The sequence below is a fragment of the Macaca nemestrina genome, chromosome 6 (assembly GCF_043159975.1).
Source record: "Macaca nemestrina isolate mMacNem1 chromosome 6, mMacNem.hap1, whole genome shotgun sequence".
Classification (NCBI taxonomy): Eukaryota; Metazoa; Chordata; class Mammalia; order Primates; family Cercopithecidae; genus Macaca; species Macaca nemestrina.
The window spans coordinates 57,995,686-58,009,503 of record NC_092130.1 but is presented as its reverse complement, the minus strand read 5'-3'; the positions used below and the strand labels follow the sequence as shown (position 1 = coordinate 58,009,503).

General features: G+C 39.3%; 1 protein-coding gene and 1 pseudogene across 10 annotated transcripts in view; both read left to right on the top strand.

Moving 5' to 3' along the window:
• Positions 1-13,818, top strand: part of SNCAI (synuclein alpha interacting protein) — a 147,014-nt gene that overhangs the window by 59,802 nt on the left and 73,394 nt on the right. The gene's annotated exons all lie outside the window — the stretch shown is intronic.
• Positions 1-13,818, top strand: part of LOC139363785 (uncharacterized) — a 29,205-nt pseudogene extending 15,387 nt beyond the window's left edge.

Here is a 13,818-nt window from a genome sequence, read left to right as displayed (position 1 = left end):
CTTCTATATTATAAACTCAAAGAAACTCTTCTCAGTGTGTTATATGTTGGATATACCAATTATAAATCATTAGAGGGAGACTGAGAAAAGTCAACAGGAATCTGCAATCTGACATGTGTGGAAAGGCAGTGACTGAGAACCGGTGGTTTGGGAATCAGTCCTACCTGGCTTTGATTCCTGTCATCATTAGTAGCTTTGAGCAATCTGCTTTACTCTCTGGTCTTCTGTTTCCTCATCTGTGAAATGAGAGTGATATTAAAGATTAAATCAGGTTGGAATTGTAAAGCAAAACACCAACACAGTGTCTGGCTTAAGTTGGGGTTAAATAAATAATACCAGCATTATTATTGTATTATTGTATTATTTTATTATTAGAACCACAGGGGTTTCTATTTGACTGATAATGGATGTTTCTTTAAAAAAAATGTGTGAGGACTCTAAGTTGACTATCTTAGTAGCAAACTAAAGGAAAGGGGGTTAATAGAAACTGTCAGTCCCCAGTCGCCACCTCCCCACAGTAGGGTTGTGCAGCCCAGCTTTTCCATCTGCTTACACAGCCATAAACCTCTTATCTAACATGCAGCACTAGAAGTTGTTCATACCCTTACTGAAAGGGCTGACCAATACCAAATACTGATCACATCTTTATGTAAATAAAACATCAGCTAATTTCTTATTCTAATCTGTATTTTTTTGGTCAGGCCAATGTTGTGTTTCTAAAACAGCTCTCCTCCAAAAAAGCTGTGATTTGCAGCATTTGCCAATTTCCATGGTGTAAATACTTCCAGCATGGCCAATTGTAAGCTCTTAACATAAAGTCACTGAACACAGAGTTTGGAAGAGATGTGCACAGCTGTTCAAGTTGTTGCCACTCCATTACACCACTGGGCCAGGCTAAAGCTTATGTTTTGATAGTATGGGACAGGATGGTTGATGACAGCAAAACCTACAAGCAAATGCAGTCGAGGGAAAATAGTTTGTCCTAGAGTGGATCACTATACTATACTTGGATTCATCCAGAAAGTGAGTTCATGCCAGATTACTCGAGCAATGTATTTCAAGGCCATCTTTCTGTTCTAGTTCTGTACTCTCCAGTCATACTTAGAAGAGAAATATTTCCCTAGCCTCTTGTGCTGTAGGAAGGAAAATCTCCCTAATCACTTCTCAATTGTTTGAATGTTTCCTTAACCGATAGTTTAGATATTTGCTCCTGGACATAATCCCCATGTTTATAAAGATGTCTTCTTTTTCTTCCTCCTCTTTCCCTTCCCCCTCTCCCTCCCTTCTTCCTTCCTTCTTTATAACCACCCTTACTTCCTACAGAAGTATTTTCCACCATCTTTTGTATTTCTAACATCTCTACAAGATCATCAGAACAGGTAATAGTACTTCTGCTTTGCAAAATTGTAGAGAAACTAGAAAACTATTCTACTTGTATAAATCTCTATCATGTTATTACTCTCATTTTTAATTTGTCATTTTGTTATTTTGAAATCTTCATTGTTATTCAGACATCCCTTACTTTAACTTTCTTCCATGAGTGGAGTGGTGTACTTTCAACCTCTGGCTACTTTTCTTTTGTGTCACAAATTTAATTTTATTCTCTCCATCATGGTTTTTGAAAACTGTATTATACTGTATCTAGGAAATCGTATTACAGTACTGTAAATACATTTCTGAGACTTTTAATTAAGTGATGATACCTAGCACTTTCTCATCATAGTCAAGTCCCTGGAGATGACAAAATAGAATCCTTTTGGGAAGCAGTTCTGTTTTCAGCATCTCATCACTGGAGCAAGCAGAATTCTGTTACAGGCTTTGAACTGTTAGGGTGATATCAGTTGATGATTTTGTCAACATAGTGGATCTATTTAAAAATCCGGATTGTCTCACTAAGGACCTCTTAAAAGTTTTCCAAAAGCCTAGTGACAAACAGAAGAGAAAAAGACATTTGAGATAACAGTTCAGAATTTACCATGAAGCCCTCTGCAGACATGCTTGAGATCATCACTTGTACCATCCTTATCTTCGTGAACATCATTGGAAACTCACGTTTGTTTTATTCTACAAGAAGATGTATCACTGGGCATTTACAGACATCCTTTCTTCTAATTTTTAATCTTATTTTTGTCCACCTTATTAAAAACTTGGTGGTGAATGTTATGAAAATTGTTTACTCTTCTGGTATCATGTTGGATTCAGCTGGCTGCAAAGTTCTGTGCTTTACATCAGCCCTGACAACTTCACTGGCCATCTGGTTCATGTTACACTTTGCATTGCTTTACCACTGGAAGCTTTACCAAATTGCCCACCCTTTGGGTGAGAATCTAAGCCTGGACCAACAGAAGCATTCCTTGAAGGTGGTGAAGGTGGTTTCTGTACTTTGGGTGGCTGGTGTGGTGTATATATCCCAGTTTTAATTCGTACTAGAAAACCAGAATTCTCGAATGCAGGAGATGATACAGATCCCTTGTCTACTAACAGGATGTACATGGATTGCCCAAGTTGTCTTTGGAAACAAGCAGGTAGAGTTTTTCTAGGGGAAAATTTTTTTGGTTCTGATTGATATTCTTCCTTTAGTTATTTTAGTCTTTGTCTGTTTCTGGATGTCTTTCCTCTTTTCGGAGAGAAAGAAGATGACATATGGTGACATCTGGATTGGAGATGATGATTCAGAAACTGAAATCCTTAGAGGGGCCAAGTTCAGTATTTTATTAATGTTGCTGATCACTCCACTTTGGATTTCTCACTTTATCTTAGTCTATTTCTTGAAAGACTTGGCAGCATGCAGCTTTATTCCAGCTGTTCTTACAGACCTCTCTTCAAACTTCTCTGCTCTCAGTCCTTTCTTGCTTATGTTGGTTAATTACAAAATGAAGTTGGTGTCCTTCTGTGGTGCCAAAAAGGAAAAACCCACACCGCAGCCTACAAATGTTATTCTTTCTCCATATGCTTAATGGCAAAGAATTCAAGTTTAATCATTGGAAAACAGACCCTGTCAGTGGAGAGTATAGCTTGAAGTTTTCATAGCGCTCATCAACAGTTTCTGAAAGGGCCTCTAGAAAACTGACTCCTCTTCAAAAATAGACTTCAGAGGAAACTGTGCAAGAAAATACATGAACATTAAGCTATTATATGTTAAAAAATAGTCATCACAACATTTTTTATTTAAGACAATACCAAGAGTTCTAGTGCAAAAATTATAAAGCAACTCAACAGTTTTCAATCTGGAAATGAACTCAACATAAACAATATATTATTTACTCTGTACAAGATATTGTGTTTAAAAAACAACATATTGATGAAACTGAAGATAATACTTCCTAGCTGAATTTTAAAGGTACACATAAATAATCTTATGTTGTTTTTGAAATACTTCCACACATATCAGAAGTGTGTTAGGTAGGTATGCAGCATTCAGTTTTTGCACTTTTAGTATAGTACCTCAGCCATCATGGAAGCAGATTTTGTTAATCGTCTCTACCCTACATGTCTTTAATAAAGTAGGGCTAAATGAAGCATTGGATTAAAGAATTAATACTTACTAAGTCATACTCTATGTGTATGTATAGATGTGCAAATATTTGGTTGTTCAGACATTTAACTCACTATCCTTGCTTAATCATCTAAATATATATTAAAGTATACTCTTTTCTTCAGGAAAAAAAAGACATTTATTTTATAGGGAATTTATCTCCTTTTGGTTATCAAATTGGTACATTTACAAATTGGAAGAACTTATAAAACCTTCATAATAATTTGATCTCTGGATTTGGAGCCAATAAAAATAAGCACATTGTAATTCTAATTACAAATATATGGCTGGGTTTTTCTTTTTCTCACTTAGCTGGGTTAGCTCTTTGGACTGCTTCTGATACAGTGAGTAATTATGTTCAGTATCTTCACATATATTTATGTAAGCATTGATTTTTAAGCAAATTCTTAGTAGATTTTTGCTTTTTATTTTTTTCATTTTTCTTCTGTGTTAACAGACCTGGGATTTATTATACTGTTGTTCTAGTGAATAGATGTCCCCAAATTGAGACCTCGGTTCTAAAAAGGCAGCATTGAAAATTATAAAACTGGACCTCATTAACAGAAGACACTAAGAACATCTTTGTAGCCATGAAATGCTATACAGAAAGGAAATTTTAAAGTAGCCAAGACCCAAATTGTGTAAAGTTGTGTGTGCCAATGTCTATGTCTTGTATAGCACAACAAATTGAAAAAAATCATAATAATAAAAAGACAGACCTAAGACCCTCTGAGATTGCTGGGTGGTCTTCATGGGAAATGCTTAAGTGAGTCCACTGAGGCAGCTTAATCAAAAGGGCACTAGGCATGAATCCTGTATAATGAAGTTAACATCTGGATAGACGTGGCATGTGGGGAAGAGGTCACTATCTTTAATTAAGTGCAGATGTAGCCAAAGCTGAGAATAGCCACTAGCTTAGGTAGTGGTTCTAAAATGTGATTCTGGGACCAGCAGAATCAGCATCACCTGGGAACTTCTTACAAATGCAAATTATTGGGCACCACATTGACCTACTGAATCAGAAAGTCTGGGATTTGGACCCAGCAGTCTGTTTTAATAAGCCATCTGAGTGACTCTCATGCACTCTAAAGTTTGGGAATAACTCATCTAGGATTGCTCCAAAGTTTAATCCTCATGAACAATCAGAATGAAGCCAAGATAACTGACTGAAGATGTAGTCTTCAATGATCCCATGCATGCTGCTGTTGTGTCTGCTTCTCTTTACAATGGCAATCAGGATTGTGATCTGTGTTCCATACATACTCAATAATAATTTCCAAACACATCCACTGCAGAAATTAAGTAATCTTTGCAAAATCAAAAATAAAGCATAACCATTTCAGGTGAGCCAAAAATTTGAAACTTGGATTTGGATAGTTTCCTGTACATAACGGAGTAAGGGCTCCAGTTCCCAGAATATTCCATAGTTACCTTCCAGAAGCCAGTGCAAGACACGGTTGGTTGGCTTAAGCCCAAGCTCAACTTCCCAGTGCTAGAAATGTTTTCTTTTTTTTTCCAGATATTTTCTTCTTGTTTGGACCTCATTAGGTCATAGTTTTGTCCTTGTGGAGTTGATAAGTTTTCATTTACAACAGGGAACAAATCATATGTTCACTGAATGAACAATATTCCAGTTCGCTTTTAAAAATTAGTTGGATTTTAACTCTCTTGCTCCCTCTTTTCTCTCCCTTAACATCCAATTTCACTCAAGTTCCTGGTGGGATTATGATGACATATGATAGGGGAATTCAACAGAGATAGTCATGGCAGCCCTCTGAAGAGATGTAAAATTGTTTAGGACTGTCCTGAGGTCCTGGTTTAGTTTCACGGGTGTTTGTCAATGCCATCTCAGACTACACAAAATCTTTTGAGCTGGGAGGCCATCTATTCTTACTTTCCAATGCAGGATTCTGATCTTCTTCTCTCAGAGGACTTCTATTTGAACAATTTCTTGCTGAGGTGGGTGTGATTTCACAAAGCAGCCCATTCCATTAAAGCCCGTTTGAAATACCATAATTACAAAGTATTTACTGAGACTGATATCTCTGATATTTCCTCCAAGATTTACCCTTGAAGTTAAATCCTCCTTTTACCTGTGGGATCTTTAGATTCTTAGAGAGGAAAGCTTTTTTCTCTTCACCAAGTTAGGTATTTCCTTAGCTGTATTGCATAAGACAGTTTCTCAACCACTGGTTCTCTTGGCTTCCTTACTCTGTCTTGGTATATTCCAGATAACCTGTGGCTTTTTAAAGAAGTAACACCCAGAACTGAATACAATATATTTTTTCTTTGTGTATGTGTATGCATGTGTGTTTGCATGTATTTTTTCTATTATACATTCTTGTATCTTTTTCTGCACAGCTCCTGTGAGCATGGATTCTTTCCTTCTTCCAAAAAGAATTTTAAGTGTTCAACTCATTTTAAAATCACACACACGAGAGAGGGGTGGGATGGAGACAGATAGACAGACAGGGAGAGAGAGAGGGAGAGGGAGAGAGACAGAGAGAGAGAGACCAGATTTAAAGGTATATAAAATATGTATATCTGCCCTAGGCTTAAAAACTAAGGTCTCTCCAAGCTCTCAAGTTCAGGTATATGTTAGTTTGTTCTCAATATTTGGATTTGAGAAACCATAAAATGACCCACAAATCACTTGCAAGAATTTTAATGTATAAATTAAAGGGCAAAACTACAAAAAGACCAATCCTTGTAGGGATTTTTCAGAGAAATCCTGATCTCTAGAATCAAGTTTTCTAAAACAGTGCCTAAAACAGTGCCATCTTCCTTGCCTTTTTAATAAGACATTAAAAAGAATGCTTATAATCCAATTTTCTTTGAAGGTGAAGTTGAAGATTTAAACCAACTGACTATGGAATATGTTGCCTTATAGACCAGTTCAGGGAGATCTGTGGGTAAGGTATGTTAGAGACACAAAATCTATACACGTTTTGTTAATGATGATGATGATGTCTACCATTTCTGTTTAATCTCTCCTGGAAAGAAGGGTAACTCATTTGGAGTTAGGTTCATGAACATCCAAGCAATACAATTCAGGGCTAAAGATGTCTGGAATTCTGACCTAGATGGTTAAAAGACATACCCATGATTCAGAGCAGTCCAGGGCAAGTCAGAAGAACACTAGACTGGTTAGCAGGAAATGATTTGTGTTAGCTGGCTTTGCCTCTACTTAGTAGTGCATAACCTTAGACAGAATATTCCTGAGGTTTGCCATCTGTGAAATATAAAAGATATGATTGCAAATTACAAATTATGGTGCATCCCTTCTGCCTCCATCACTGGTTGCAATAAATAAATTCAGCTAAAAAATGCTGAAGATGATTCTTAAAAATAAAACGTTTGACACAGAGACAGTGTTGCTTTACCATTGTTATTTTGGCAAGTTGAAGTAGGAGAGAAAAATACTAGACTTAAAATCAGAAGCCCTGGCTGTGTGAATTTGAGGCAATTACAGAACCTCTCTGAGCCTTGGTTTCCTTATTTCCACAAAAGAAATTAAGACTTTCATCTCCCAGCATCTGTGTGAGACTAAATAAGCAAGTATATGTAATAGCACCCAGTCCTAAATCTTGATGCAGAGTTTTCTTCACAACTTTTTCTGTGGGTGTTTCCTTCAGGACAGCAAGGAAGAAATGTAGGCTCTCCTCTAGGAGCTGGAGCAGGCTCAGTATATTACATTGAAGTCCCTTGTTTGATATCAAACATTCACTTGTATTTTTACAAACATGCCAGAAATTTGATATTCCAAGATGTGCTCTGTGTACTCTCTGGCTTTGGAAATACTCCCCTGACAATCCCAATTTACCACCCTACCCTCACCCTCACCCTTCAAGACCCTTTTGTAGAAGCAAAAATACAGCAATCAATGCTAAATCAATGTTATGCATCTTTCTGGACATTCTGTTCCAGAATTCTCATTTCCAGGCCTGTTCCCATACTGAAAGCACAGACAACTGGAACACTTCCTCCTGCCCCCAACCACTCCCTCCCCATTCACACCTCCATCCTTCCGCTTTCAGTTTTGCCAGGCTGACTTTCCTTATCTCCACAGTCTAGATTGGGTGCCTCAGCCTGCTGTGTATTTATTGGTCTTGGCCAGCACCACATGATATTGTAATAGCATGCCTTCTTGTTTGTCTCCCCTGGTACCATATACTCCATCCTGGTGTGGAGATTAGTGTAGGTCTTATCCACCACATGCATCCAGAATATTCCAGAAATGAAGAAGTGAATAAAGTTCACAGGGCTTGTGCTTTTTCTTTGTTCCTCATGTGTACTTCTTGGCTCTCCTTCAGTTGCCTCTTTCCAGGAGAAATTTCTTGCCTCTATCATTTTTCTGCTTCAAGATGAGGCATTTACTGACTGCCATGCTTCTGGCCACTGTTGAATCAAAGAGTGAAAGAAACCAAATCCAATATTTGGAATGAGTTGCTTCCTTGCCAGCCAAGCTACTGAGCCAACTGGGGACAACATTTCTACCCAGACCTTCCAGTACTTATTTTGTGATAATTTTAAGATTTTATATTGAAGAAAGTAAGCCCAATATTGATGTCCAGGCCTTCAAATTGAAAATTTTTCCCCATACAAATTTGGCAGGCATGCGTGTGTATGTGTGTGTGTGTGTGTGTGTGTGTGTGTGTGTGTGTATAGGAGTGCAGGGAGGGGCTGTGTTTTCCCAAGTGCTGGTATATTAAAGGGTAAAGAAATAAGTTGTAATGCAAATCCGTTGAAGTTACCTCATCACCAAATGTACTCTGCTCATTTATTTTGACAAGTCCAACTTACTTTTAATTACCAGACCTCATAGTATACTGGTAAATGGAGCAATAGCGACTTTGGCAGAAAAGAAGAAATCTGTGTAACATGAGCCTTCAAAATGAGTCCAAGCTGACTCCTTGTAAAATGGAGTGAGGCAATACATTTTTAAAAAATTTTCAGTAGAGCAATTTATATGATATGTGACTGTAGTCACAAATCAATGAGCCTTTTATGAGCCAAGCACATCAGAATGCGTACAATAAAATGAGTGTAGTTTCTCAAGGAAATTTTGTTGGCTACTATAAGCTTTTTCCAGTGATGCTGCCATTATGTAACAGATTTTTGGAAGTCTTCATTTGGAATTATTTTCAAAGTCAATTTTCAAGTCACAACAAAAAAAGTAAAAATATCACCTGAATATCATAATACTGGGGTAGCAAGGAGGCTATTTTTTAAATTGCTTGTCTATGTTTTTATTATGCAATTTGGTTCTCAGTTATTTTGAGCTCTCTCCCAAAAGGAAATTTCCATGGAAGGTAGCAGTTGGGCCATCACTGAGGTCACTCATGAGAAGGTGACATGGTGTTGATAGACCCATTAGGGGCATAAGCCCCTCGCACACACTTTAATAGGCACTGGAGGGACTTCTGTTCTTGGCAGTTTATCGAAACTCTGTGAGAGTAGGAGGAGTCCTACAAACATTGAGTATAGTTGATGCCGTTTGTTTTGTTCTTTATCTCTGAAAGCCGAGCATCAGTTTGGAGTTTGAGTAAGGTTTGTCCCAGTGCCGTGGGCACATCCAAAGAAGGGAGCCAAGCTGTCATTAGCAGCTTCTGCACAGCATATAGTTCCCAGCAACCCGGCCCTGTGTCCTCACATTCTAATCTGTTTCTTCTTTCCCTCTCTATCAGTTTTCCTACCCAAATTGGGAGAGCTACACCACTGAAAAATGTTTCCTTTATCTTTCTCTACTCACCCTCCCTGGCATCTCACCTCTCCCCACTTCAAAAAAAAAAAATTTAAACACATAACACACCTGCCTAAATAAATAACAAATTAAAACTTGCCAATGCCAGTAAAAAGAAGTGGGATGATTTCAATCAGTGGACAATACTCATGGTGGACAGATCTTGAAAGAGGTGTGCTGTGGGGAGAGGGGCTTACATGCAAAAGAAAGCCCTTGGAAGGCCTTAGAGAACCTGGGAGCAAGTGATTGTAGCTTGTAGGGTCAGGGCTGATGGCATGGGGGAGAAATTCAGATTCACAAATGACTAGGTCCTGAGATCCAGAAGGGGCCTAAGGCCGACTATGATACATAGCAATAAAAATCCTATGGTGTGATCTTGGCTCACTGCAACCTCCACCTCCCGGGTTCAAGTGATTCTCCTGCCTCAGCCTCCTGAGTGTCTGGGACTACAGGCACCCGCCACCACGCCCGGCTAATGTTTTGCATTTTTAGCAGAGACGGGGTTTCATCGTGTTAGCCAGGATGGTCTCCTGACCTCGTGATCCACCCACCTCGGCCTCCCAAAGTGCTGGGATTGCAGGTGTGAGTCACCGCGCCCAACCCTACATAAAGGATTTTAAGCTGACCTGCCCTTTCTGGAAAGCATAAAAAATGTATTTTGCTTAGGTATAAACCCACTCTTGTTGGCCTCAATAAGGTTGGCTCTCTTGCCTCCAAGCTGCCGGTTTGGGCCAGACAGAGGATGGCTTCAGGACTTTTTCTGGGTTTGCACTTGGCACGGCTTCCTCCCTTCCCCTGGAGTCACAGCAGTGAAGTGTCACCATGTAAATCCACACCAATCACAACAAAGCAAGAAGAACCCTTCCTTCCTCCAGTTGTAAAGTGAAGGAAACATAATCCCCACCTCATAACATTTTATTATGTTTGCAAAGGTTTTCTTTTCCTGGTACTAAGAGATAAAATGGACATTCTGTGAAAGCACAAGTTGTGATGTGCCAATAGTTTATTTGTAGGAAATTTTATTTTGTTGCTGTTGTGGTATGAGAATTTAAAATGATCTTAGAATACAAATTAAGTCTTAGAATACAAATGAAGTAAACATTTTTGTCAGGAGACACCAATACAAAATTGGGGGTAATGGTTGTACTTATTGTTTAATACTGAATTCATTTGAAGGGTCGAACATTCAGATGTCCCCAAGGCATGTTGGTGAGTAGAGCAGCCTCGGAGGGGCTCCCGGAAAATAGGGAGCACAGGCCCCATGGACAGGTAGGAGCAGCTGCCGCTCAGCTCTAGCCAGTTGTTGCTATGGGGACTGCAGACCCTTGTTGCCAGAGCTTCAGGTATTTAAAGCAAAGCCAGAATTCCAAAATTTTATGTGAAATCACCCAAGGTCTGCAAGTTGGCAACTGATTCAATTTTTTTTTTTAACACTGCTGGGGTCAAACAAATCACATCTGCGGGCCAGATTCAGCTCACAGGCCTCCAACGCATGCCCTCTGTAGCTGTGCTTTCTGTTAGAGCACGTTTGCCATGGATCTGAAAGAAGACTTACTGGTTTCCATAGTGGTTTGGTGTGCATAGTGGGAGGTGTCAGAAGAGCAGGATGAGAAAAGCAACCACAGTTCACCTCAGTGTCCTTATCATATTTGATCAGCAGCTACTCTAACCTGACCTTATTGCTTCCTATCTTGTCACTGATTACTTTGAAAAGAGTGTGTGAGAGTGCCAGAGGCTTGGCGGAAGGGCAGATGAGAGAAGAGGTGGCATCATATTGGCCACTGGGACAACTGCAGACTCATTCTTACCTGTAAAGAAACAGTTAATGTTGGGGAATGTAGTCAGGATTGGAAAACCACGGGGATTTCTGCACATTATAATTGAGAATGTAAATATTCTTTTCTTTTTTTTTTTTTTTTTTTGTTATTGAGACAGAGTCGCGCTCCGTCGCCCAGGCTGGAGTGCAGTGGCCAGATCTCAGCTCACTGCAAGCTCCGCCTCCCGGGTTTACGCCATTCTCCTGCCTCAGCCTCCCAAGTAGCTGGGACTACAGGCGGCCGCCACCTCGCCCGGCTAGTTTTTTGTATTTTTTTAGTAGAGACGGGGTTTCACTGTGTTAGCCAGGATGGTCTCGATCTCCTGACCTCGTGATCCGCCCGTCTCAGCCTCCCAAAGTGCTAGGATTACAGGCTTGAGCCACCTCGCCCGGCCGAGAATGTAAATATTCTTAAAGTGGCACCCTGAAAGAGACAAGCCTTGAAACCAGACAAAAGAAATTGGGTCATAAACAGAATGAGACATCTTAAAGGAGATAGCATGTGGAGGCCTGCTGGGAAGTAGAGGCAAACTCCAGATGCCTGGGAGTCTTAGTCTAAGGTGGGGTCATCCAACCCACAGAAATAAATATGGGCAGTGGCCCAAGGCTTCCTATAATGAGCTGCACCTGTTGTAAGTCTTGTGTTCTTGCTATAGAATCAGGAACCTCACTACCATCCTGCAAGCTTAAATAGAAAGAATCCTGCTGTGATGTCATGAGTTATTATCCGCTGGTTATATTCTATTGGAATGGCTATACTCAACTGGATATTGCTGTCTGTACTGTTGGAGCACCTCAAACAGGGGTGCAACGGTTATTGATTAATTTGATTAATTAAGACATGTTCATCCACATTTTATAGTTTCATTTATTTAAAAATCCATTTGGTCCCCAGCTCCGATGCATGTTTCTCTGCTTAATCTCCCCATATTTCCATGTTCCTGCTGATGTTTGTACCATATCCTGACACCCAGCATCGTCTTTCTGTTGTTCACCAAGGCCGTGGGAACACAGTCTGTAAATCAATAGTTCATCGCTGAGTACAGATTTAGTGAAAAGAAATTGAATTGGATTTGGATCTAGTGAACGTGCTAGTATCCAAAGAGTCTGGATTGTATCAGAATCCATCACGGTAGAAGAGAATGTTGTTTTGAGTAATTTCCAAGCAGAGTTTGTATATTTGTCTCTGAAAATTTTTGTGAATTGAAGAAAAGTGACATTTTTATACCAAGCAATTTGTTTGATAACCTATTTTCAGATTTCTACAAATAATAAAATTTCTGATTTTAAATACTTTTTACCAATACAAGTTGCTTTTCTTTTCATTGTAAGCCTTACTGTGATTTCAGAAGAATTGTTAACATTTGCTAAATGGGTAATCTCATTTAAACATAGAAGTAACATCCTAATTCCTTCTTGGATGGACTCTGTATCTATTGTAATTAGGACTGTAAAAATGGTATATACATATGGGGAAAAAAGGAGAAGAACAGGAAAATTAAATGATGGGTTTGAGGTAAGGGATGGCAAGTTTTTTTTCTGTTTATCATAATTATACTATTTGTAGAGCTTAAAAGAGAAAGAATGGCTCAACATGAGGGAAAAAAATGCCTTCAGAACAAATTTCCTTTTAAAAAGTAGGTCTTTTAAAACACTTTCAATCTTATATCAGGAAGCCCATTTTTTTCAGCCTAGATATATTTTCACTTTCCAGTAATGCAGTCCTTACTGTTTAGCAAAGTACACCTTGATCAGAGAATCAAAGAGGGCAAAATGAATTATTTCAGATACTCAAATCTGGGTACATAAGATAATTTTTACAATAAGAAAGACAAGTTGCAGGAAGCAGAAGCTCATTTTGCTATCTGAGAGTTGGCGCTGCAGAAGATAACTCCACACCAAGGCGCCATCAGGAAATCTATATTTCTGCCCTTGACATCTGTAGGTGCCGCTGCCACCGCTGATGGGAATGATGATAAGTGATGGGAAAATGAAGTGGGAGGTGATGTATCTTACTGTGACAGATTTAAAGGATTGCCCCAGGCAGCTCTGAGGCAAGAGCTGACTGAAGACATTCTGGGGCCTGTATCAGGTCACTCTGGCACTGTCAGGCAAAGCTGTTTGAAGCAGAGGGCAGTGCAATAACTCTGGGGTTTAAATCTGCACTTAGATCCTCTTTCTTTCTTCCTTTTTGAAGGGTGAACTGGAGGTTGTGCTACAAATTCTAAAATATCCATTACTCTTGGTTAGTGGTATCTGTCTTGTGTTGTTCCTGTGGAGATCCAGTATTCATTGCTCTATGTACAACACCCAAGGATATGCCCACAGGAAACATTTGAAAATGGCTTTCCTAAGATTTCTAGGCTGGCTCCCCATTTCCCAAAGCCCTGCCTTTTTCCCTGACTGTGGTAAGAGTTGGTGTGAATTCTAATATTGATGCTAGGGGGAGATTCTGACCCAAGTTACTGCTCTGGCAAAGACAAACAGGCACATATCAAATAAAGCAAAGGACTTTGGGTACCCACTGGGGAGCCACACTGGGGACCATGGAGACACTGTGTTTGCTGCTTCTGGAAAGCCAGGCTGTGGACAGTTGAAGGGAGGAAATGTGCTCCAAGGCAACACTAGCACCCAATAACCCTTCTCATCTTATTTGTTTAAATATAGACATTATTTTTGGTTGTAAAACAGCTAAATTTTTTTGCCTTTGTTTTCTGCTTCTGT